This window comes from Ictalurus punctatus, unplaced genomic scaffold (assembly GCF_001660625.3).
Source record: "Ictalurus punctatus breed USDA103 unplaced genomic scaffold, Coco_2.0 Super-Scaffold_100046, whole genome shotgun sequence".
In the NCBI taxonomy this organism is placed as follows: domain Eukaryota; kingdom Metazoa; phylum Chordata; class Actinopteri; order Siluriformes; family Ictaluridae; genus Ictalurus; species Ictalurus punctatus.
Genome location: NW_026521087.1, coordinates 3,058,628 through 3,083,483, shown reverse-complemented (window position 1 = coordinate 3,083,483; position 24,856 = coordinate 3,058,628). Strand labels below are relative to the sequence as shown.

The window sequence follows — 24,856 nt, the reverse complement described above, 5'->3', positions numbered from 1 at the left end:
CTCCTTCAAACATTGTTTAATTGACTTTCAGAGTTAAGAAGTTTTCATTTTTGGCAATGAGACACAGAATCATTACTGTGACAAAACATTAATAACTTCTCCATTTGAACTGTTAAAATGTGCAGATTCATTGTATTTCAATATGAAACTGTTCTCAAAAAATATTAGACACCAGGATAATATTCATTAATAATAGCACCTAATATTCATTAGCATTGAATTTATTAAAACACTGTGCTATTCTATCACACACCTTTGAATCATGTTAATTTAAATACTATAGTTATAGTACCTGTCAGTGCCAACATCCCCACAAGATTTCATAATGTAATGGGTTTACATTAATACTACATGAATTGATCGCACACACTTTATATAATTCAATCTTGTAATTAGAAACTTGTGTAAATTAAGCTTAGCATAAGCAGTGAAATCATGTTTTGATCAGAAATTTAATATTTCTTTTTAAACTATAAATCACATTTTTTTTCAAATCTAGTCTACCGCATGTTCCATGTTTTGTTGAAACATTGTAATTGTAAAGCGACATTGGTTATGAGTAAGGAGCTATATAAATTACACATATTATTATTATTATTATTATTATTATTATTATTATTATTATTATTATTAATAATAATAATACTAATACTACTACTAATAATAATAATAATAATAATAATAATAATGTATTTTTTTATTTATGATATATTTTAACTGTTGAAGCATGTGTAATTAAATGGTGATTTCAGTGGTGGTAACACTGTATACAGTGCCTTGAATCCAATTTCAGGTGTTTTGGGAGTTCTTAATGATCTGTTTTAGGAAAAATAGTATTTTGAATACATTTTGCATTAGGCTACGCAAAGCAGCTGGAGTGCCGATCTTATTTGCTTCTGCAGGATGTGTTTGAAAAGGAACTTAACTAATTCATGTGGCAGCTGCGCAATGCATAAAATCATGCAGATACAGGTAAGTATTTCAGTAAGCTTCAGTTAATGTTCACAGCAAACATCAGAATCTCAGTGATCTCAGTGATGATGGTATGAATGTTGGTGCCAGACGAGCTGGTTTGAGAATTTTAGAGGCTGATCTGGGATTTTCACAGACAGCAATCTCTTGAGTTTACACAGAATGGTGGAGAAAAACAAACACCTTGTTGATGAAAGAGGACAGAGGAGAATGGACAGACTGGTTCGAGCTGACAGAAAGGCTATGGTAATGATAATTCTTTACAAGTGTGGGGAGCAGAAAACCCTCTTGCAACATACAATACGTCCAACCAAATGAGGTGGATAAGCTACAACCATATTAATTCCACTCCTGTCTGTGAGCCAAGAACAGGAACCTGAGGCTAGAGTGGGCGTGGACTCACTGGAACTGGACAGTTGAAGCATGGAAAAACATTGCCTGATTTGATGAATCTTGATTTCTGTTGTGACATGTAGATGATAGGGTCAGACATTGGCATCAGCAGCATGAACCTGCCTTGTGTCAACAGTCCAGACTGCTGCTGGTGGTATAATGTTCTGTGGAACTATAGAACCGCGTGTGTGTGTGTGTGTGTGTGTGTGTGTGTGTGTGTGTGTGTACTGTTTGTTTGTTTGTTTCCCTCCTTCATCGACTACACCCACCTTGCCACAAGTGTTTTTCCTAAAAATGTTTGTAGTAGGACAAAAATAGAAAGAATATGGCACAGTCATTCTACCTAGAGTACGCCAATCATCAGAAGTCAGTGACTGGGCAAGAGTCCATTAGTCAGTGAAGCGCTAACAAATTCTGAGAAATTAATCAGTGAAAATTCTACACTTTACATTCTTGCACATTTAAAAACTTTCTGCATTCCTCAAAATCTGCATACCTGATCTCTAAAAACATTTCAGAATATTCCTTTTGGCTTCATCACCACCCACCATTTTTTGGGGTTGCCACATTTAAATGAGTTAAGTAACAAATTATGTTTTGTAAAATATATTTCAGATATGTTTCACATTCTAGACCCGGGCTTCCAGAAAAGTACTGTAAACACATAACGTAACACATAATCCAGTACGATGAAATTCTTTGCTTGGAATTGTAGGTTGCAGAGTATAAATGATTAAACTTTGGGTTGTTAAGCTTCCTATGATTTTGTTTTGAAAGTTCAGTTCCATATAGTAGACAAACATCTGCTTCTGTTTGAATCAAATCACCAAATATTTTATGTTTTTCTGTATGTGAGCCAGACTGAGACAGATTCTAAAAAGATTGTATACAAGTGTCAATCTCCCCAAGCCACACTGGATAATCAAATCCCTTCCTTATACTTTCCACCATAACAGCATTCAAAAGCACTACAGCTGGAAAGAACAACACAGAAAGATACTGAGCAAGTCATATGATTATCACTCTTTAGCTCTTGTTTAGTTTGTCTACGTATACCCCTCTGTTTCTTTGTTTCTTTGTAAAATCTTATAGTGCATTTCTAGCATCCAAGCCTTGTTTTCTACAACCCTAATTCTAAAAAAATTGGGACGCTGTGTAAAATGTAAATAAAAACATAATGCAATGATTTGCAAATCTCATAAACCCATATTTTATTCACAAAAGAACATAGAATACATCAAATGTTTAAACTGAGGAAATGTACCATTTTAAGGGAAAAATAAGGTCATTTTGAATATGATGGCAGCAACACGTCTAAAAAAAAAAAAGTTGGGACAGGACCATGTTTACCACTGTGTGGCATCCCCTCTTCTTTTAACAACAGTCTGTGTAAGTCTGGGAACTGAGCAGACCAGTTGCTGGAGTTTTGGGAGAGGAAGGTTGTCTCATTTGTGTCTGATACAGAATCCTAGCTGCTCAACAGTCCTCAGTCTTCTTTGTCGTATTTTTCATTTCAGGAAGCACCAAATGTTTTCAATTGGTGAAAGGTCTGGACTGCAGGCATTTGTGTATCATACATTATATCAAATAATTATTTTAAATAGGACACCAAATTAATTAAGAAAACCATCCAATCCAGTATGGTTCATTTTCGACCCACTTTATGCATTTGTGTAGGCTTTTTGGTTCATGCATTCTAGGGTTAATAAGTCGCTTTAAGTATGATAGCCATGTTATATGGACTTTGATATGATATACTTATATATTGCAGACAGTAGTTTCTAATAAACATACTGGTTTATTGTATAAACACGACACTCTCTTTAACCACGTACCAACTGTATGTGTCCGCCATATTGATGAGGGAAAGACAGCGCTGTAAACAAATACAAGTAAACGGAGGAGCTGTGGTTTTTCTGGATAATAATTTACATGATTTACCGGAGATGATAACGGCATCGTTTTCAAAAACTTGCCCTTTGAAACCCGTTTTCCAAACTTTTCAGGCCCCGAAACGCCGTTGTCATGGAAACAAACAGCCAAACCGCATCAGAAGTTTTCGGTTTTTATTTGAAAACGTTGTGGTGTAAACGGCCCCTTAACAACTACAGCAAAATGCTGCTTTTATTGCTGAAGCCTTTCTGTAAACAAATAGAAATGAAATAGAATTTTTATGATTCACACTATATTACACTCCATTCTTCTCAAAGACAACTCTATTTTTGAAAATAATTAAGGTGTTAGGTGATAGATAGCATTATTATTTTTTATGGATGCACAAAAAGCACAGAATTAAACTCCAGTCCTAAATGAATAATAAAATCTCACTTTCACTGCAACTTGTGGTTTCTGTATCTCGGTGTCTTTAGACATGATTTTACTTTTGATCATAATGTGTGAATTAGACATTACAGATCTTACTCGCGCTACACTCTGTATCAGCGCGTCTACGCCACGCGTGACCAGCAACGCGCGTGACCAGCAACGCGCGTGACCAGTTACTAACACATCACTTCCGACAGAATTTACACTGCAAGCGCGCAGATACAGCATATAATGACAAACTTAAATTAAACTAAACCTTTTGAGCAGCTTGCGACCGCATCACTATCATGCTTCCGTACTCCACAAACTCCGCTTTATAAAGTTTATAAACCTTCTCAGAGGTGTTTAATCCCTGACTTAGAGGACACACACTTTCTTCCTCAGTCACGTGATGATTTCTCCTCCGTCTGCTGAGGACTGAGGTCATGTTGGGAATAAAAGATAACACTGACAGAAAGTAAATTGAAGAAAGTCAGTGTCGGTGACTCTGAGGCTAAGCTAGCGGTGTCGCATTACGTGCGTGTGACGATTTTCTGACATTGCTCCTCTTCCGACTACCTGCTCAAGTGACGAGAGGTTAGGCTATGTCACGTTGTCATAAAGTGGTGTCGGTGCGGTTGTATCAGGGTAGTTTTACAAGTATGTGTACATGAACACAGTATCGGGCCGACACCTGAGTACTGGTATCGGCATCGGTGCATCCCTAACACACACACACACAGTTAAATTGGAGCAGTGAACCATAAGATCTTTGATGATGTCATGTACAGATCAGAGGTCTAGAACTCACTTTCTTTCTCTCCCTTGATAATCGTTGTTTTAATGTAATAATGTATACATTACATTTATCTCTGTAATCTTCTTCCCTATTTGTGGATATTCTCGAGTGAAATAGTCGAGGCCTCCTACGGAACATATTAAGCTACACAGGAGCAGTGAAGAGAATAAACATGACTTTTGGTGCTCATAATTAAATATGGCAGTTTTATTATGAACCCACTACATTAGAGAAGGAAATACTGGATGTGAAGTGCAGTAGTGCTAGTGTGTGTGAATAGATTATCAGTTTAGATACTGACCCTGAACACTACTAACATGCAGTGCTTTCTTGGGGTGGTGATGAAGTTGGAGTTGAACCGGTAAGAAAGATATTAGAGAGAGGCTTCTTTACACTCCTGAGGATGTTCAATTAGAACCTGCACCAAACTCCCCTGATTCAAGTCATCAGCTAATTAAGCGGCCTGCACGAGCTGAGGTGGGTGCTTTAGAGCAGATAAAACACCAAATGTGTTAGATAAGAGTTCAGAGCCTCTGTTCTAGACACAGGATTTAGAGTACAGACTTGGGTCCTGAGCTTTGGAGTTATTCTGATTATAGGTTTCAGTGAGGAAGTGACTGAAATTAAGGAGATGAACTGAGAATAAAGTTATAGTCTTTCTGAGTAAACAGAGAATAAGGCTATATTATTGTTATGGGGAAAAAATAAGCTCGTAGCAGTGTTGATGAAATACATGTACATGTCTGTTTTAGGCCCACTGCTCTTTACTTTATATATGCTACCCCTAGGTCAAATTATTCGTAAACATGGAATTAGCTTCCACTGTTATGCTGATGATACACAGCTGTATGTTTCAGCGAAGCCAGAGGACAGACATAAGCTTAGTAAAGTTGAGGAATGTGTAAAGGACATTAGATGTTGGATGTTAATTAACTTCCTTCTACTTAATTCTGATAAAACAGAAATACTTTTATTAGGCCCACGTGTAGCTAGAAGTATTCTTTCTGATCACATGGTTACTCTGGATGGTCTTTCTGTTTCATCATGTGCAGCAGTTAAAGACCTTGGAGTGATTATTGACTCCAGTCTATCATTTGATGCTCATGTAGATAATATTACTAGGATAGCCTTCTTTCATCTCAGAAACATTTCTAAAATAAGAAACATATTGTCACTACATGATGTGGAAATACTAGTTCATGCATTCGTCACCTCTAGATTAGATTACTGTAATGCCATACTGTCTGGATGTTCCAGTATGAATATAAATAAACTCCAGTTAGTCCAGAATGCAGCTGCTAGAGTCCTAACTAGAACTAGAAGATACGACCACATCACACCGATATTATCAATACTGCATTAGCTCCCAGTGAAATCTCACATTAATTATAAAATACTTTTATTAACCTATAAAGCACTGAACGGTCTCGCACCACAATATCTAAGCGACCTTTTGGTTTTATATGATCCGCCACGCCTACTTAGGTCAAAAGATGCAGGCTATCTGACGGTACCTCGAATAGTGAAGGCTACAGCAGGGGGAAGAGCTTTCTCTTATAGAGCCCCACAGTTATGGAACAGTCTTCCTATTAGTGTTCGGGACTCAGACACAGTCTCAGTGTTTAAGTCTAAGCTTAAAACGTATTTGTTTACTCAAGCCTACCCTGACTAGATTCTGTTCTACTAATTCGCAGTCATAATTATCTTTTTTCTCCCTCTCTCCTTTTGCCGAGCCCCCCACGAATTTATGGAGATACTAGAGATCCAGATCCTTTCTGCCTCTGGATGGAGCTCAAATCTTCTTTAATTCCAGACTGCTGGGACTACGGCTGCTCCTAAGGCCATACAGACTTCATATGAATCCATAATGAACTTTTTCACACTATCTGTTGTTACCCAGATGAGGATGGGTTCCTTCTGAGTCGGGTTCCTCTCAAGGTTTCTTCCTCTTAAAACATCTTAGGGAGTTTTTCCTTGCCACCGTCGCCACTCAGTGGCTTGCTCATTGGGATAAATTCACACCTTTTAATATCTGTATACCATGTTGATATTTCTGTAAAGCTGCTTTGAGACAATGTCTATTGTAAAAAGCGCTACACAAATAAATTGAAATAAAAAGTCAAAAACTGCTAGAAAAAAACTCAGAACATTTGCTTAGCCTAATACTTTTTTTTCCATCTACACATAATTATTATTGTAGCAGCTGCTTTTGCAATAAAAAGGCTTAAAGTCGAGGCTCCCTGTATCTATGGAGAAAGAGGAGCAGTGCACCATTGACATCATGCACAGAGGTAGCATGAAGGTGTGACTGAGTTTTTAGAAATTATTTCCTAATCTTATGCTAATATGAATACTACAATAATAATAATAATAATAATAATAATAATAATAATAATAATAATAATAAGAAGAAGAAGAAGAAGAAGAAGAAGAAGAAAGGGTGATTAATAAAATAAAATAAATAAAATAGCAGCGCTGCGTGGTGTTCTGGATGGATCTTGACTGCCATCGTGTGGTCATGTTTAGCCAGTGCACCTTCCCCCAAACGTTGTTTAAAGCCGCAGATTATAAATCTATATTCCTGCTGAGTGTGTGTTTATGACCTGGATGTTGAGTTGCTTTTACACTTTCTACATAAGCAGCATTTCTGGCCTCTGTGAGCCCCAGGTGATGATCTTTTATTTTCAGATTCTTACTGAGGTGCTGTTTTCCACATGCAGTGCTTGGCTGTGTTGGAGGCCACCAAGAAAGACTTCCTGGCTGTCATGTGGAAGCTAAGTGGGCTGGGGTATGTTGTCCTCCATCAGCTGACATAGCCAGAATGCTTGTCATGTTTTTATGTATTGATTTAATTTCTGTTAGACAGCCTCATGATTTACCAAACATGTTTTTTCTTTTTTTTAGGTCAAAAGGGTTTCTGGCCATGGTGCTTGTGCTGCAGTGATCTTGTTCTCCATCACCACTCCAACACAGGTAGCCACCTTCACCCTCTCCCAAGAGGTGATGGTACGACTCTGAATAAACACTCTATTATTATAAATAAAGTGTGACTGTGTCTTGTAGTCCACCCACCAACCTTTTTCTGTTCAGTGGTTTGACTTGTGCTACACAGAGGTGAGTCCAGTTATGCTGCAAGAAGTGTAAGTATGATGGGGTTGATGAGTGGGAGGAGAGGTTCTTCCTGTGCAAGGTGCTGCTCTCTCTTCTTTCAGCATAGCTCCTGGTCTCAGAACAGGTTTAGTTCATCGTTGCTGGTGTTGTGTAGAGGATGTTATATTGTGAAAGTCACAACTATCCCCGCTCAAGGTCTTGTGAAATATTTGACCTTATTTGTGACTATATTCACCATGATACTTTCAGTGGTTACTACATTAGTGTCCTTAATTTTTTACTATTTAAAGATTGTTTAAAAGTTTATTACAGGCTCAATGAATGTTCTTCTCCTTCACTAGAAGATAAAGGCCCGGTTTCACAGACAGGGTTTACATTAAGCCAGGATTAGATCTTCAATAAATTAGGACATTTCAGTAGCTTTTATAAACGTGTCTTTAGAAAAAAATATTTCTGGTGCACATCCTGAGATAAAACAATGGCACTGACATGTTTTAAGATCCGTCCGTGCAAGTAGCTTTCAGTTAAAACAGCTCAGACATACATTTTAGTCTGGGACTAGGCTTAGGCCTTGTCTGTGAAACCAGGGGAAAAAAGAAGAAGGGTGTGCTTTATTATGCTCTCTACAGAATATGACAGAAGAAATGTGACTCACACCTATAACTATAAAAAGCAGGTAGAACTGCAGTTAGCATGAAACCTCAAATGTGTAGCTGGGCTGGAAATTTATTTTTGTATGCATGTATAATATTTTTTCTCTTACAGATGGACCAGCAAACAGATTTAAAGGCTGTTGTGAATGATGGGTTACAGAAATGTCTTCCTGTGTTTATTATTATTTGAAGTTATATATTCTGATTTGTAAGCAAGATTATGAAGTCTCCTTTTGCTAATCATTTTAGAGCATTATTAAAAAGTCCATGTACACAATGTTTATCCCGAGTGCCTTTTTGATGTATTTTATTATCCTGCACAAAGCAAAAACACAATTTGTGTGTAGATGCCCCTCGTAAATATTAACATAGTAAGAGCAAATTTTTACATGACCTTAAAACCCCAGCCAGGCTGCATTACAGGGTCTATTTAAACTTCACATCACTGTCCCATCTAGTGCCTATTAATGCTGTTCAGCTCTGATGGTTTCACCTGGAATATCCTGTGTTCATTCATTCCCTACAAAGACAAATATCACAAATAAATTCAGTTGTCGTCTCTTAAGTATTTAAGTATTATGGTTTATATGGTCGAGAGAATAAAGAAAAATCTCAAACATTTAGCAACGTTTTGAATGAAAAGTTTAAGGTTGTGAATTACACATCTAAAATTACTCCTTTTTTATCTCCCAAAACCATGTGGAATAATGTTATGATACCTGACAAGACCAAAATTTAACTTTTTAGCTATAACCAAAAAACATGTTTGGCAAAAAAAAAAAACCAACGCAACACCAAAAGAGCACCATCCCCACAGGGAAGCATTGAGCTTTGGAGTGGTTTTTCTTCAGCTAGACCTGGGCTTTAATCAGGATGGAGGGAATAATGAATAACTCCAAATATCAGTCAATTTTGGTACAAAACATTAAGGCTTCTGCTACAACACTTAAGATGAAGAGGAATTTCACCTTTCAGCATGTTAACGACCAAGCAAACCTCCAGATCAACAAACGAATGACTTCACCAAAACAAGTTCAAGCTTTTGGAATGGCCCAGTCAGAGTCCAGACTTAAATCCAATCATAAATCTGTGGGGTTTCCCGGAGAGGGCTGTGCACAGGAGATGTCCAGCCAATCTGACGGAGTTAGAATGCTTTTGCAAGGAAGAATGGCAAAATATTGCTAAATCAAGACGCTCCAAACTGATCTACTCTTATCCAAAAAGATGAAATGCTGTGATAAAATTTAAATGTGTTTAAGGGTGTGCACACTTATGCAATCAGGTTATTGTAAATAATTTATCTATTTTACATTGTACATTATTTATTTATTATAAAATGATTCTTATTGTTTTTCACTTTAAGTAATCAATCTCAGTCGACATTATTCCCCTGTTTCTTAAGATGTTTCATAAAAACACAATTTAATGCACATAAATCCCATCAATTTATTGTGTAGTCATAGTTTTGAGTTGTTTTATGCAACCCTTCAGGCATCCATTATATCCTTCACTTCACTTTATTTAACTTTCTCCATGCTGTCTGGAATTACTGAAGACTATTTGGTCATTTGTGACATATAGGAAAATGATTCGATTATAAACATCTGTGCATGACTTGAACTTTATGCTCATTTTGTTATGGTAGTCCATCTTATGTATACATGATGAATACCTGTGATGTATTAGTCTTGGGAACATTATAACCATATGGAGAAAAAAACAACTAGCCAAAGTACATATACATAATATTTACATTTAATAGGATGTCACATGAGCAATGTTATTTCTATCGAGCAGTTCTACTGCATGGTTTTAGTAGCAAAAGTTTTGACTTTCAGTTAAATAATACTGCTAGTATATTAGAATATGGAATATGAGACTATATGCTGATTGTTATGATAGGTCAGTCTGCTCAGTGTAATAGTATAACACACCTGATATGGAGATAAATGCTCTGCTAAATACTTCACTGGACAGATACTTAAACCCAGAGTTTACACTTTTGAGGTTTTTTGTTTGTTTGTGTGTAAGTGATTTTCAGTCAAGTCTAAAATTCACAAGTGCTCTGTCTTCTTTAATACACTTCACACAACACTTTAGCTTGTTTGCAAGTACTAATATTCAAACAGGTTCTTTTTTTTTTTTTTTTTTTTAGAGCAGGACACATAGATCCACCCATTTTTCCTACACAGAGTCAAGACTCACAGGGGACTCAGGGCACAAGGTGGGGGGACACCCAGGACAGGGTGCCAACCCATTGCAGGGCACAATTGCACACATTTTTTAGAGATACCAATCGGCCTACAACGCATGTCTTTGGACTGTGGGAGGAAACCAGAGTACCCGGATGAAACCCCCTGAAGCACGATGAGAACTACGATGCAGGGCAGAGGCAGGAATTGAACCTCCAAAACTGGAGGTGCAAGGCAAACATGATAACGTACGTGCAGCAATTGCCTTGGGCCCCGAGCTAGCAAGGGCCCCCAAAACGCTGCATAAACTTATAGTTAAGAAAGTTTTATTTTTACTTTTTGCTAATTAATTGTGTTTTTTTTCTAAAATGCCATCAGAATGCTTACTTCATGAGTGGCGTATTGTGGACCGGGTGTGGTGGTCCACTCGGGGCCAGAAAGTCCAGGGCCACTTTTAGGCCCCGTACACGCCTGATTATTGCTGTTAATGCTAAATAACATAAGCTGAAATTTTAAATATTGATGTTAAAACACTGAAATGAGGGCCCCATCCCTATATTTTGTCTAGGATCCGACAAATCACTAAATCTGTCCTTGTGCTAGCCACTACACCACCACATAGGACACAAGTTTTATTTTATACATTTACAAAATATATAATTTATTTTCAAAAAAAATTTTTATGAGTTGCATTTTTAAGCTATAATATTTGTGATTTTATATGAAACTATTATAAACAGGTGTCACTCAAGTGAATTAAATGATGTAGATAATGACTGAATCATACTCTATGGACCCTTAGTCTCTGTATAAGAGGATTTCACTGGGGATGAAGTAATAGATTTAAACTCTATGTAGAGCGCTCTCTCGTGGCTCCACCCACCACGCACGTTCGAACCAATCATATTATCCTCTCTGGCGTCCATGGGCGTGACTAACCGCGTCTGTCTGTTAACGGTAGCAGGTTGTACATGGCGAGCGGGTTACTCACTGAGGGTTGGTGATTGGTGTAATGGAAGCCGTCTCTGAACCGCATTTAATGACGGAGAACTACAGGAGTGGAGAGAAAACGCAGCACTGAGCAACTTGTAGACTTCACACCCGACTGTAGGTGGCTAGGTGAACGCGTTTGGCCTTATTTATTCGCTAAGCTGCTAGCTTGTTAGCTCTGCGGCTGTTTTCGTATAAAGTACTAACCTGAGTTAACTCGGTGGGAGTTTATTTAGCGCCGGATAAACGGTGAACTAGTTAGTTTAGTAAATCTGACGCTTCTCGGGAACTTGTAGTTTATCCGCCTCGCTGTCTGGGTGACGCAGAGAGCAACTGTTTACCAAGTGACTTTATTTTCAGTGCTTTTTGAACTGTCTCTCAGCCCTAAGTAGTTCCGCGGTATTTGTGTGGAATTGGGATGAACGTCTAGTTAAAGGGTTGATGTCTCGCTGGCGCAGTGATTTGTTCTTTAGGAGTGTTTTTCTCTTGAACAGCTCTCTGTGTGGAGACTTGAGGTAGTTTTGTAGTCACAGGTGCACAAATCAGTCACACAGCTCCAGCTTCACCTGCGCCTCTCGCAGGGAAACGGTTTCTGTGCACTGGCTCCGTCCCAAATCACCTTGTATGGAATGTCTATCTCTAGTGCACTAGGTGCGGTGGAGACTCCATTCGTTCAGACCGTGTGTAGTGTACCTAGATACGCAGTCGTGCAGGATTTGGGCACAGGCCACGCTAATGAAACATCATCCATTTCAAGTCAAGTTGCTATTGTTAAACACTTCACTAAAACCTGTATGGAAACGTTGCTGTTCAGTTGTTCTATAAGCGCAATTTCAACCAAATACAGTGGAGTGTAAAAGTTTGTACCCCCTTTTGGTTTCTTTTGGACGGAAGGGTGTTAAATGTCCTAAACACTACAAAATTTGACTGCAAGTAGAAGTTAATTTTATTAGCAGACTCGGATATCCATGTTAATATTTTTAATACTGCTCATTAGTGTTAAATGACTTGATTTTGTGGTCAGTAAACCGTTTTTGCGTTGATTTTGATGTATGTTTTGGATCACTGTCCTGCTGGAAGATCCAACCACGGCACATTTTAATCTTTCTGGCAGAGGCAGTCAGGTTTTTATTTAATATCCATGTATCCTAACAATATGTCCAGGTCCTCTGGCAGAAAAACATTCCCAAAACATTAAAGATCCACCACCATATTTAACCGTGGGCATGAGGTACTTTTCCATATGGCTACCTATCTGTGTGCTTCAAAACCACCTCTGGTGTTTATTACCAAAAAGCTCTATTTTGGTTTCATCTGACCATAGAACCCGATCCCATTTGAAGTTCCAGTAGTGTCTGGCCAACTGAAGACACCTGAGTGTGTTTTTGGATGAGAGTAGAGGCTTTTTTCTTGAAACCCTTCCAACAACTTGTGGTGATGTAGGTGACTTCATATTGTAGTTTTGGAGATTTTCTGACCCCAAGACACAACTAACTCCTGCAATTCTCCAGCTGTGATCCTTGGAGATGTTTTGTCCACTCGAACCGTCCTCTTCAGTGTGTTGAGACGATATAGACACGCGTCCAATTCCAGGTTAATTCATAACATTTCCAGTTGACTGGAACTTCTTAATTATTGTCCTGATGGTGGAAATGAGCATTTTCGATGCTTGTGCTATTTTCTTATAGACACTTCCCATTTTGTGAAGCTCAACAACCTTTTGCTGCACATCACAGCTACAGTGGTGCTTGAAAGTTTGTGAACCCTTTAGAGTTTTCTATATTTCTACATAAATAACAAGATTTTCAGACAAGTCCTAAAACTACTCAGAGAACCCATTTAAACAAACGTGACACATGTTATACTTGGTCATTTATTTATTGCAGAAAATAATCCAATATTACATATCTGGGAGTGGCAAAAGTATGTGAACCTTTTGCCTTCAGTATCTGATCTGACCCCCTTGTGCAGCAAGAACTGCAACTAATCATTTCCAGTAACTGTTTATTAGTCCTGCACATAGGCTTGGACTTCAGTTTTGGCCATTCAAACCAATAACTTTATTGTTCTTTAACCATTCTTTGTTTTGGGCCATTGTCTTATTGCATGCCCCACTTTCTCTTGAGATTCAGTTCAGTTCCTGGGTTCATTCTTGCCCTGCGTTTGGGGAACTCACCACTACACTAATTATAATCTTTCAGATAGCTTGGAGATTTAGTACGTGTAGACCTTCTCAACTCGGGGTTTTCCATCCCAAGGAAAGTTTCTGATGCAGCCACTTCAGAAGTTCCTCCCAGTTTTTGTTTGTGACTTTCCTCAGAGAATGAAGAACCTGAGTCTTTTGTAGAATGCGCTGGAATGGCAACATCTGGCCGTGAAGTGTCTTACAGCTCTGGTGCTACGGATGTTGCATTGTGCCCATCTCTCACCTGATCAATATGTCAGTGCACTACTTGCCCACTTCCCAATGCTACTGTGCACCATACAGGACCAGTCTTTTTCTGAACTGTTCCTGGAATAAAAGTAGGTCCAGAGCTGAAGTTCCTAGTATACACTGGGTCACCCACCACAAGATATCTTTCCTTTCCATGTTGGTCATGGTACCATTTTTGTCTCAATTATTTGTATCTCAATGAGACCCTGTGTAGACCAGTTTCCTTCCACACAGCAATTTAGCGGCTGATTTGCCAGTGGTCGACTGTGGCGTCGTTCGGTAACTGAACAGCACTCTGGCTAGCTTTTTCAATGGACTCTCCAGCACTCTTTTCATCAGGGTTTTGAATGTTTGAACGGCCCTTTCAGCCAGACGCCTGGAAGATGCATGGTAGGGTGCTGTGCTTGTGTTTGATTCCGTTTCTTTCCATAAACTCTTGGAATTCAGCACTGGTAAAAAACAAAGAAACTGCTATGGTCTGACATCACTACTTCTGGTATCCTGTGTTGGCTAAAGGTTTGTCTTAAGCACTGAATGGTAACTGTGGATGTAGACTTGATTAACAGATAAACCTCTATCCATTTTGAGAATGCCTCTACCACGATCAAGAACATTCTACCCATCCACGGTGCACCGTAATCAATGTGAATCCTTCTCCACGGTTGCTCTGGCAACTCTCACGCGTGCAGTGGCGCGTTTGCCGGAGCGTTTCTGTTTTCCTGACAGACTGCACACGATTTGACCAATGCTTCCAGCTCTGCATCCAAGTGTGGCAACCACATATAGCTACGCACCAGGCCTTTCATCCTGGTAATTCCTGGATGGGTTTCGTGTAGATGTCTTAGAAGAGCCGCACGCCGCGGAGGTGGAACCACTACGCGAGTCCCCCATAAAACTAAGCTTCCCTGTATGCAGAGTTCATCCTATTTCCTTACATATTAGGAATGTCATGATACCAAAAATCTAGTCGTTGGTAACGATACCACCAAAAGTACACATGCTCAGTACCATGGTGTGATTTTAATTTTTTTTTTTTAAAAACCCAGAGAATTAAAAAAAAACCTATAAAATTAAACTCCTGGAGGGCATCCTCCTCAGAGAGAGAGAGAGAGAGAGAGAGATAGAGATAGAGATATTTTAGTTCAAACACTGTCTGACCATGACTAATAAGTGCTAAGGTGCACTCCTGAACACACACACACCCCTTATACTCTGAATGCAGGCATTAGTTTAAATTCACTGATACGGTGTCAGGATAAAAAGATTTATTAAAAGCATGAACATGTGAATAATTATTAGTGACATTATGCTACATTTAGCTGACAGGACACAGGCTGAATGGAGATGCATGGTGGTCCATTAGGAGGTAGTTTATAACATTGCAATGCGTTAGCGTTTAACAAATAACTGGATATCGCAAACATTACATGGAGCATAATGTTAGCTGATTTCACGGCTACAATGCCAGCTGTCTCAAACATAATATAGGACCTGTCTTTCGACTGTAATCCTATGGCATTAATTTTGTGACCTAAAAATATCTCTACTTCTCCCAAGGACTCGCACTTGCTCCTTCTTTGCCTCAGTCCACTCTTTTCTATCCTACTCAGTACCTCATCCAAGTTCTGCAGATGTTCATTAGCCCCTGAGACTAGAATGCAATCCAGATAAACTGTGACGCGTTTGATGTCTTGCAGAATCCCTTCTATTGTGTGCTGGAAGATCGCTGGACTTGAAGCAACTCCAAATGGTGGCCTGTTGTAAGTACATAATCCCTTGTGCATGTTGATTGTAACATACTTATTGGAATTTTTGTACAGTATTATCTTCTGATGCGCATGGGTCATGTCCAGTTGGGAAATTCTTTCCTCCTGCCGACTGAGCAAATAAATCTTCTACCTTGGGAATTGGATACTGCTCCACACTAGAGCTGGATTTACTGCGAATTTATAATCCCTACAAATTGGGGTAGAACCATCAGTTTTCTGGAACAATGGGAGCTGCCCACTCTGCAAACTGCATTGGTTCAATGATCTTGTCTTCCACCAGCCTCTGGAGTTCTCTCTCCAGTAGTGGACCCAACTCTTCTTTGAACACTTTGGATTGTCTCTCCAATAGGTTAGCCAATTTATGACCTGGTACATTTGCTACTGTATTTACCAGCTGAGGCAACAAATGATTTCTGTAGCCCCCCTCCCCTCCCCCTATCTTTGAATGTTGAATGTTTGAATTTTACCAAAATGAAGCTCGTTTAACCGCATGTTTATTCCTTACATAATACATATTAAACGCAAAGCATGTAGGGGTTCTACATGCATATAGTATTTGCACAATCAATAACCTATTCGAGTAATACATTGTCGTATATAAACTTGATTTTGTGTTTGTGTCTGCAGTGTCCAAAGCCCAGGCTGACCCCCCACCCCTTCAACCTTTGCAGCAATGCTGGCAGCACTATTTCCCAAAGACAACCTCTGGCTATGCCGCTGAGCACGTGCACTCAACTTCTTCTTTGGTCGACCATGGCGAGGCCTGTTCTGAGTGGAACCTGTCCTGTTAAACCGCTGTATGGTCTTGGCCACCGTTCTGCAGCTCAGTGTCAGGGTCTTGGTAATCTTCTTAAAGCCTAGGCCATTTTTATGTAGAGCAAGAATTCTTTTTTTCACATCCTCAGAGAGTTCTTTGCCTTGAGGTGCCATGTCGAACTTCCAGTGACCAGTATGAGGGAGTGTGAGAGTGATGACACCAAATTTTACACACCTGCTCCCCATTCACACCTGAGACCTTGTAACACTAACAAGTCACATGACACCGGGGAGGGAAAATGGCTAATTGGGCCCGATTTGGACATTTTTACTTGGGGGTGTACTCACTTTTGTTGCCAGCGGTTTAGACATTAATGTGTGTTGAGTTATTTTGAGGGGACAGCAAATTTACACTGTTACACAAGCTGTACACTCACTACTTTACACTGTAGCAAAGTGTCATTTCTTCAGTGTTGTCACATGAAAAGATATCATCAAATATTTACAAAAATGTGAGGGGAGTTCTCACTTTATTGTGAAATACTGTACATCTTTTTATTTACTTTAATATTTATTCATAGTGTGTTTGTGTGTGTATGTGTGTGTGTGTATATATATATATATATATATATATATATATATATATATATATATATATATATATATATATATATATATTTTTATATTAAATAGATAGATCGAGCGAGCAACGGTAGCGTGTCTGACTCCAGATCAGAAGGTTGCGTGTTCAAATCACGTCGGGGTCATTCAATGCACTGGGGTGAGATCTACCATTTGATCTTGAAAATCTCCCTTAATGTCCAGGGAAGGGAAACCAGCCAGGTTATGCCTTTAAAGGGCTCGTGCCTTGTCCTCTGAAAGAGCTCTTGCCCAGATGTCAGACACTAGTCGCAACAGTCACAGCTCACCACCTGTCTCCGAGTTCCAATGCGTCTTGATCGCCACGCCGATGAACAAGTATGCCTTGCACCATGATGCGCTATAGGCTTCGAGCTGGGACCTCGTGGCGCAACGGTAGTGCGTCTGACTCCAGATCAGAAGGTTCAAATCATGTCGGGGTCATTCAATGTGCTCTTTTTCACACAGACCCATGATTTTCTGCGCAGTCTAATAAGGATGCTGTTATATGGACTCCAATCTCTATGATGACCACCCATGTCTTTGTCAACTTCATGCTAAAAGGTAACAAAGCTTAGGTAGCAACACTCTCACCTAGTAACCATTAGTAACTTGACTACCTGCTGAATGTTTACCCTTAGTTTGCCCATTTTGCTTGCTGAACAAAACATGCTGGAAAGAGGCACCTTAGATGGTTTCACTGGACCTCTCAGAGGATCTGGAGGGTACTACAACACCCAAACAGGGACTTGGACCCTGGACCCTCAGATTAAAAGTCTGACGCTCTACCGACTGAGCTATCTGGGCTCGAGGAGAGAGAGCGCACTTTACCCTCGAGCTTGTAGGTCAGGCCTGTGGACGCTCTAGTTCAACGGTTCTCACAGACATAAATGGTGCTCAGCCCTTGGCTTGGAAAGGGCCCATCCCAGCTGGTTCTCATGGCTTTCTACAAACTATTAACACAGCTCAGCACCACTATTCAAGGATACAAACCAACAGGGTTCAACCACAGCTCTGTCCTTCATACTTCTTTATCCACTGACTGCCTGCAGTCTGAGACATACAAAGAGACAAGGTTCTTGTGAAACCTGTAAAATGGTGACGTTAACCAAGAGAATGTTGAACTTTGGTCCTATCTATTATGTTGGCCAGTTTCTAAGTTGAGATCAACTTAACCCCAGTGCTTTCTGTTTAACGACCTTGTTCGTATTTTTGTTTACAACTACCACACTTTTGACCAGCATGTCGCTTGGAAATCGTTACCAGCATAACTCTTATTCGTAAGGCTCACTCTGGAGGCTTGTCTTGGTTCAAGGAATGCCTTCGTGTCATGGTATGAGAACAAGTAGAATAGCATCAGCATTTTTAATTAAACTTGGCTTTTCTGCACAAGGAGACCAAAATTTCTAACAAACACGTTAATTCCACACCACAAACTGACGTGTAATCTTGGCTCTGTATGCCTCGCAAAAAGCAGGTTTACGCCACCTTTGCCACTGATTGCCCATCGTCTGACACGTATAATGACACAAAGGCCTCGTGCAAATGGTAAATGTGTGAAGTTACCCAGAAGAAGGCTGAACCATGGTTCTATCGCATAGGCAGTTGAGTCCCTGAGTTGCGCTTCAGGTATAAGTTGTCCACGCTTCACTCTCACGCACTGGGGTGAGATCTACCATTTGATCTTGAAAATCTCCCTTAATGTTCAGGGAAGGGAAACCTGGCAGGTTATCCCTTTAAAGGGCTCGTGCCTTGTCCTCTGAAAGAGCTCTTGCCCAGATGTCAGACACTAGTCGCAACAGTCACAGCCCACCACCTGTCTCCGAGTTCCAATGCATCTTGATCGCCACGCCGATGAGCAAGTATGCCTTGCACCGTGATGCGCTATAGGCTTCGAGCTGGGACCTCGTGGCGCAACGGAAGTACGTCTGACTCCAGATCAGAAGGTTCAAATCATGTCGGGGTCATTCAATGTGCTCTTTTTCACACAGACCCATGATTTTCTGCGCAGTCTAATAAGGATGCTGTTATATGGACTCCAATCTCTATGATGACCACCCATGTCTTTGTCAACTTCATGCTAAAAGGTAACAAAGCTTAGGTAGCAACACTCTCACCTAGTAACCATTAGTAACTTGACAACCTGCTGAATGTTTACCCTTAGTTTGCCCATTTTGCTTGCTGAACAAAACATGCTGGAAAGAGGCACCTTAGATGGTTTCACTGGTCCTCTCAGAAGATTTGGAGGGTACTGCAACACCCAAACAGGGACTTCAACCCTGGACCCTCAAATTAAAAGTCTGATGATATATATATTTATTTATATTTATATATATATATATATTTATTTATATATTTATTTATATATATATATATTTATATATATATATATATATTTATTTATATATTTATTTATATATATATTTATATATATATATATTTATATATATATTTATATATATATATATATATATATATATATTTATATATATTTATATATTTATATATATATATATAAATAAATATATATAAATATAAATATATATTTATATATATTTATTTATATATATATATATATATAAATATATATATATAAATATATATTTATAAATATAAATATATAAATATATATATATATATTTATATATATATATTTATATATATATATATTTATTTATATATTTATTTATATATATATATTTATATATATATAAATATATATATTTATATATATATATAAATAAATATATATATATATAAATATATATATTTATATATATATATTTATATATATATATAAATAAATATATATAAATATATATTTATATATATATTTATATATTTATATTTATGTATATTTATTTATATATATATATAAATATATATATATAAATATATATTTATATATATATTTATATATATATATATATAAATAAATATATATAAATATAAATATATATATATTTATATATATATATTTATATATATATATTTATATATTTATATATATATATATATATATATATATATATATATATATATATATATTAGAAAAAGTGCAGTACATTTTCATGGTACGGTCAGTACTGTTTATTTTTGTAATAAAGTGAACTTAATTTTTCCACTGAGTGTTATATTTTAATTCAGTAGTAATCGGATATTAGTAGGTGCTACCCGACTTGGTTATCGGCATCTGTAAGATCCACTGTCGATCAGCCTTTAAAATAGATTAATGTGTATGACATGATCTTCTTTAATTAATAACGAAATGCGCTTGTTGACAACTTGCTGTGGTGTAAGGGGAATAAAACACTTCAGAATGTGCAGTTCTACCTTAGGGTGATAACGGTCACTCCACTTCATTGGATCGTTGACTGTTTTCCTATAACCGTATGTTTATTCCTTACATAAATTAAACACAAAGCATGTAGGGGTTCTACATGCATGTAGTATTTGTACAATCAATAACCTATTAGAGTAATACATTGTGGTATATAAACTGAACTTTGTGTTTGATGTGTCTGCAGTGCCCAAAGCCCGTGGTGGTGGCAGTGCATGGCGTTTGTGTGGAAGCAGGTCTGTTGGGAGTGTTAAGTACCATCATCTCATACACTCACCACAACTCTGGGAAGTTCCATCCATATTGTTTGCTGTCACTTTTCCTGCAAAGCTTTAACCATCAGAGAGTTATCTTTTACTGGGGCTTTTAGCTGCAGGAGACTGAATTACTAAGTTTTTTTTTTTGTGGATCTGATTTCTTCTTTCGCAGGAGTGGATCTAATCACAGCCTGTGATATTCGTCTGTGCACACAGGATGCCTGGTTTCAGGTGAAGGTATGAGGAACATTAACTTGCCATACATTGCTTGCTTACATGTTTACACCAAGATCTGTAAACAAGCTATTTTTGTCCATATGATCATATATAGAGATAGTAAGTGATGAGAAGATAAGAATGGGCTGATTGTTCTGACTCGTACAAGCCCCTATGAAAGAGTTGACCACAAGGGGGCACACTCTGAACAATTATTTACATTTGCAGTTTGTTGAAGATTAAATAAACCACAGTGAGCATCAGATGTCTGGTTTTAATACAAAGTTTTATGATGAACTATTTTATGATATTACCATCTTGTCATTTATCAAAGAAGAGCTACAAAACCTGAAATTTGTTCATTTTTAGACAGAAAAATTCTGCAGTGTAGCTCTTCTAGTGGGCTTTCCCACTGGATGTTTAGTCCAACACAGAGCAGTTTGCATGAAAAGTTGGTAATGTGACCGTCGTAATGTGGACTGGGAAGTGCACTGCGGTACCGAACCCGAGACTACCTGTAGAAGGTGGTCCGAGTTCAGTTACAATGGAACTGTGAATGTGAATTGTCCCATGAATGTGAACGTAACTTGTATCTGGGTCTGCACTTTTTCAGGAAGTAGAATAACCTGTGCTGAAGGCCTGTTGTGGTGATGACGTGTCATGACATGTTTTGGCCCAAATTTGCAGTGACTTTGAAAAAGTGGAAGCTCCTCTGAATATTGTGGAGTTTCTTGATTTTGCGTTAATTTCTGTGATCACAAAAAGGTGAAATTCTGGACTGACACAGAAGAACGATAACAGAAGAATGTGACTTTGGGTTGTACCATGTATTTTTTTCATGTAGCTTTATTATTTAGTATAAATGAAGGCAAGTGTGTGTTCTGTTCTTCATCTATGCAGTCGTGTGTTCCCTGATAGTCCATGATTGCTGGAGCTCTGGAAATAGCAGGTGAGATTGCAGGCCGGAGTCGCGTCGCTGTCCAAGGAACCAAAATCAACCTCCTCTACTCCTGAGACCACAGTGTGACTGAGAGCCTAGACTACATGGTAAGAACCTGCTTAAGACATGAAAAGCATTTTTAGCCTCAAGGTAGACCCATGCACACACAGTATGGCCACAAACACAAAGTAGAGCGGTCGAAATCTGAGATATCTCCTCTGCGTCTCCAGGCTACTTGGAACATGAACATGTTGCAGACACAGGATCTTATGAAGTCAGCGCAGGCAGCCCTGGAAAAGAAGAGTCCGAAAGACATGCCCTTCTCCAAGCTTTAAAGGAGAAGATCCAGGGCTGTTGAAGCTGCGGTGGAACTGAGACATCATTATCCACATATCTTCAGTTCTTCTTGCTAAGTCTGTTTCTTTTTAGTCTTTTTATTTTTAGACTGGTCAAAAGACTGATTAGTGGAAGTGAAATGATAGATGAACTTTTATTTACTTGCTTTATTATTTGCAGGTGCCTTGTACAGTAAGACAGGGTAACTAATACTCAAAAGCTTTTTTTGTGTGTTAACATGTACAGTAGATGGACATATTTGTTCTGGTGCTGTGACTGCAGAATGTAGTGCAGTTAACACATTAAATTTCCTTGGATGCTCACTTTTAACTCTAGGAGGTCACAGTTTGCCCAGACATCTTTTTTTAAATCCGTCAATCCGTCACCCACACGTCATTCTGGGGGACGAAGAGGAGGAAGCTGGACATATAAATTTATTTATTTATTTATCATTGCTGTGTTTCCTCAATCGAGTGCAGAAAGAAGAAAAACAACACAACTGATTTAAAATAAAAATATAGAAAATAATCTAATGTAAGATTCTGATCCGGTTTGCTTTCAGCAGGAAGGCTGTCCTCTTTCCTGTTGCTCTTTCTCTTCTATTAGTCCATTTGTCCAGTCTGAATCGGTTTTGATTCGTTTCGAGACGATTCGGAGTCGAATAATTTTCTAGTGAGAGTTGCACACTTCCAAACGAACTAGACTGAGATGAGTATTTGATTCTCACTAGAAAGTGATTCGACTCTGAATAAACTCGAAATGAATCAGTCAAACTGATTCAGACTCTATAAAAGGACTGAGATGTGATTAAGATATATATTCCAATGTTTTGCTTTACAATTCCATTGTGTGTGTGTGTGTGTGTGCGTGCGCGCGCACGTGTGTTTTTCAGGAGAACGAGAAACTCGGACACAACAGTACATCCTGACCATTGGTACTGTGTACACATCAACATACACACACACGTCTCCATGCTGGACATCTCAGGAGCTTTCACACAGTGCTAGGAATATCCCGGGACAGAGAAACGCACCTTCTAAGTGAGCGAGTTTAGCGTCAACCGGTGAAATTTGCTGTAGCGTGAACACTTTGCCTCTGTGAGCTTCACTCTCCGTAGGGTTCACTGTAATTAGACATAAAATGTACATAGATTATTTTTCATGCATTTAGGATTTCGTGTTTTATTTTTTTATTTTTTTATTTTTTTTTTACTCTTCGAGGAAAAGAAATGATCTTTCGAGGCAGCTTCTTCATCACTACCTGCTCCGTTTGACTCAAAAATGTAACGACCGGTTTCAAAAAGTCACGATGTCTTCAGTTCATGAGATTTTACTGTTGAATTTAAACAGGAAATGTGAAATATTTTTTCCCTTTGTTTCCTCTACTGTCTTTTTGCTGTGATCTTGAACACAGTTGTAATTTAAAAAAAAAAATAATAAAAAAAATGATAATTCTAGTTCTCTCACTTTCCTTGTCCTAATTGTCCTGTATCTGTTAAATCCGTTTCATCTCTGGTCTTTCTGTCTGTATGAACACTTGTAGAAATGACTTGTCCATATTTTTAAATGATTCGTGATTTTGAATTTAAATAAAGATATTCTTTAATTCTGTATTTTGTCATTTAATTATCATTAGAAATCAGAAGATCAGATTAAAGGCTTCTTTACCTGCCGAAGCTGTAAAACTTTCAATAAACCAGTCAATAGATCAGCTGGATAAATGTAGATTTTTATTTACTGATGAGATGTATTGATGGTGTTGATAGATTATTTGAAGATTTTTATTGATATTGAACAATCATTCAGTTCAATATTGAAAAAACTTGATAAATAGTTGATTAAATAAATGTGGTGTAATGTACTGAGTCAAATATGAAAACTACAAATAAACAACATCTATTTATATCTGTGTATAATTAAAAACCTCTCTCAATACAAGAAATTCAAGGAAGGCCTTAATTTTAAGAAAGAACCGTGAGGAGCCAGTTATAAGGGTGGCTGGGTCAAACTGCCCCCCCCCCAGAGATAACGATAAGACCAAGGTCCCTCCCGGTTGTTTAGTCGTCTTGTCTACGTCATTTTATTTACCTAGGTAATTGAGAATCCTGGTTTCTGACCACCTAAGGTAAATGAGAATCCTGGTTTCTGACCACCTAGGTAAATGAGAATCCTGGTTTCTGATTCTCTATGTAATTCAAAACGCTGGGTTTTTATTTTCTGGGTTATTAGAAATGCCTGGGTTCTGATTCTATGTGTAAGTGAAATAGGCCTTTTCTGGAAACATATGGGTTATCTAGTGTGTAAATACAGTATAAATACTGGAGCTTAAGCTCAGGGTAGGGGGATCACTTCTGAGAATTCTCATCGGTGTGGATCTCGTGTGGTGGAATGGAACAATAAAGCTGGACCCTTGCTTCTTCTCACTCACGGCTGGTGTATTTTTTCCATCTCCAACTGGTCTCCGAGGTAGATGTGAGTATTTATTGGCTTTTAAGTTGAGTTTTAAATGTTTTTGGGTAATAGGCTAAATTTGAGCCAACAACTGCATAATACACCAACAAGCATTATGCACAAGAATGCTAAACGTGAAAGAGATCATGGATGTGGCAACAAAGGTCGTCTGTTCTATACGTGCTAGATCACTTCAAAGACGGCTGCGCATCTGGAGAAGGCACACTGCGACCAATTAGCTCCTGCTACACACTGACGTGAGACGGCTTAGTAGGGGTAAATTCCTGCAGAGATTTCGAGAGCTC

At 38.3% G+C, this 24,856-nt stretch overlaps 1 long non-coding RNA gene across 6 annotated transcripts; it reads left to right on the top strand.

Annotated features, from left to right (window-relative positions):
* The first annotated feature begins 11,358 nt into the window (after positions 1-11,358).
* On the top strand, positions 11,359-23,675 carry LOC128630104 (uncharacterized). 6 transcript variants are annotated; one of them, XR_008394360.1, is made up of 7 exons: positions 11,359-11,535; positions 15,546-15,608; positions 16,245-16,458; positions 20,540-20,588; positions 20,782-20,846; positions 21,726-21,872; positions 21,996-23,675. It is a non-coding gene; the product is annotated as an uncharacterized LOC128630104 (long non-coding RNA). The 6 variants fall into 6 exon arrangements; XR_008394359.1 differs by having other exon boundaries at positions 20,540-20,846; positions 21,996-23,198; positions 23,328-23,675; XR_008394358.1 differs by having other exon boundaries at positions 20,540-20,846; positions 21,996-22,178; positions 22,994-23,674.
* Positions 23,676-24,856: the final 1,181 nt, after the last annotated feature.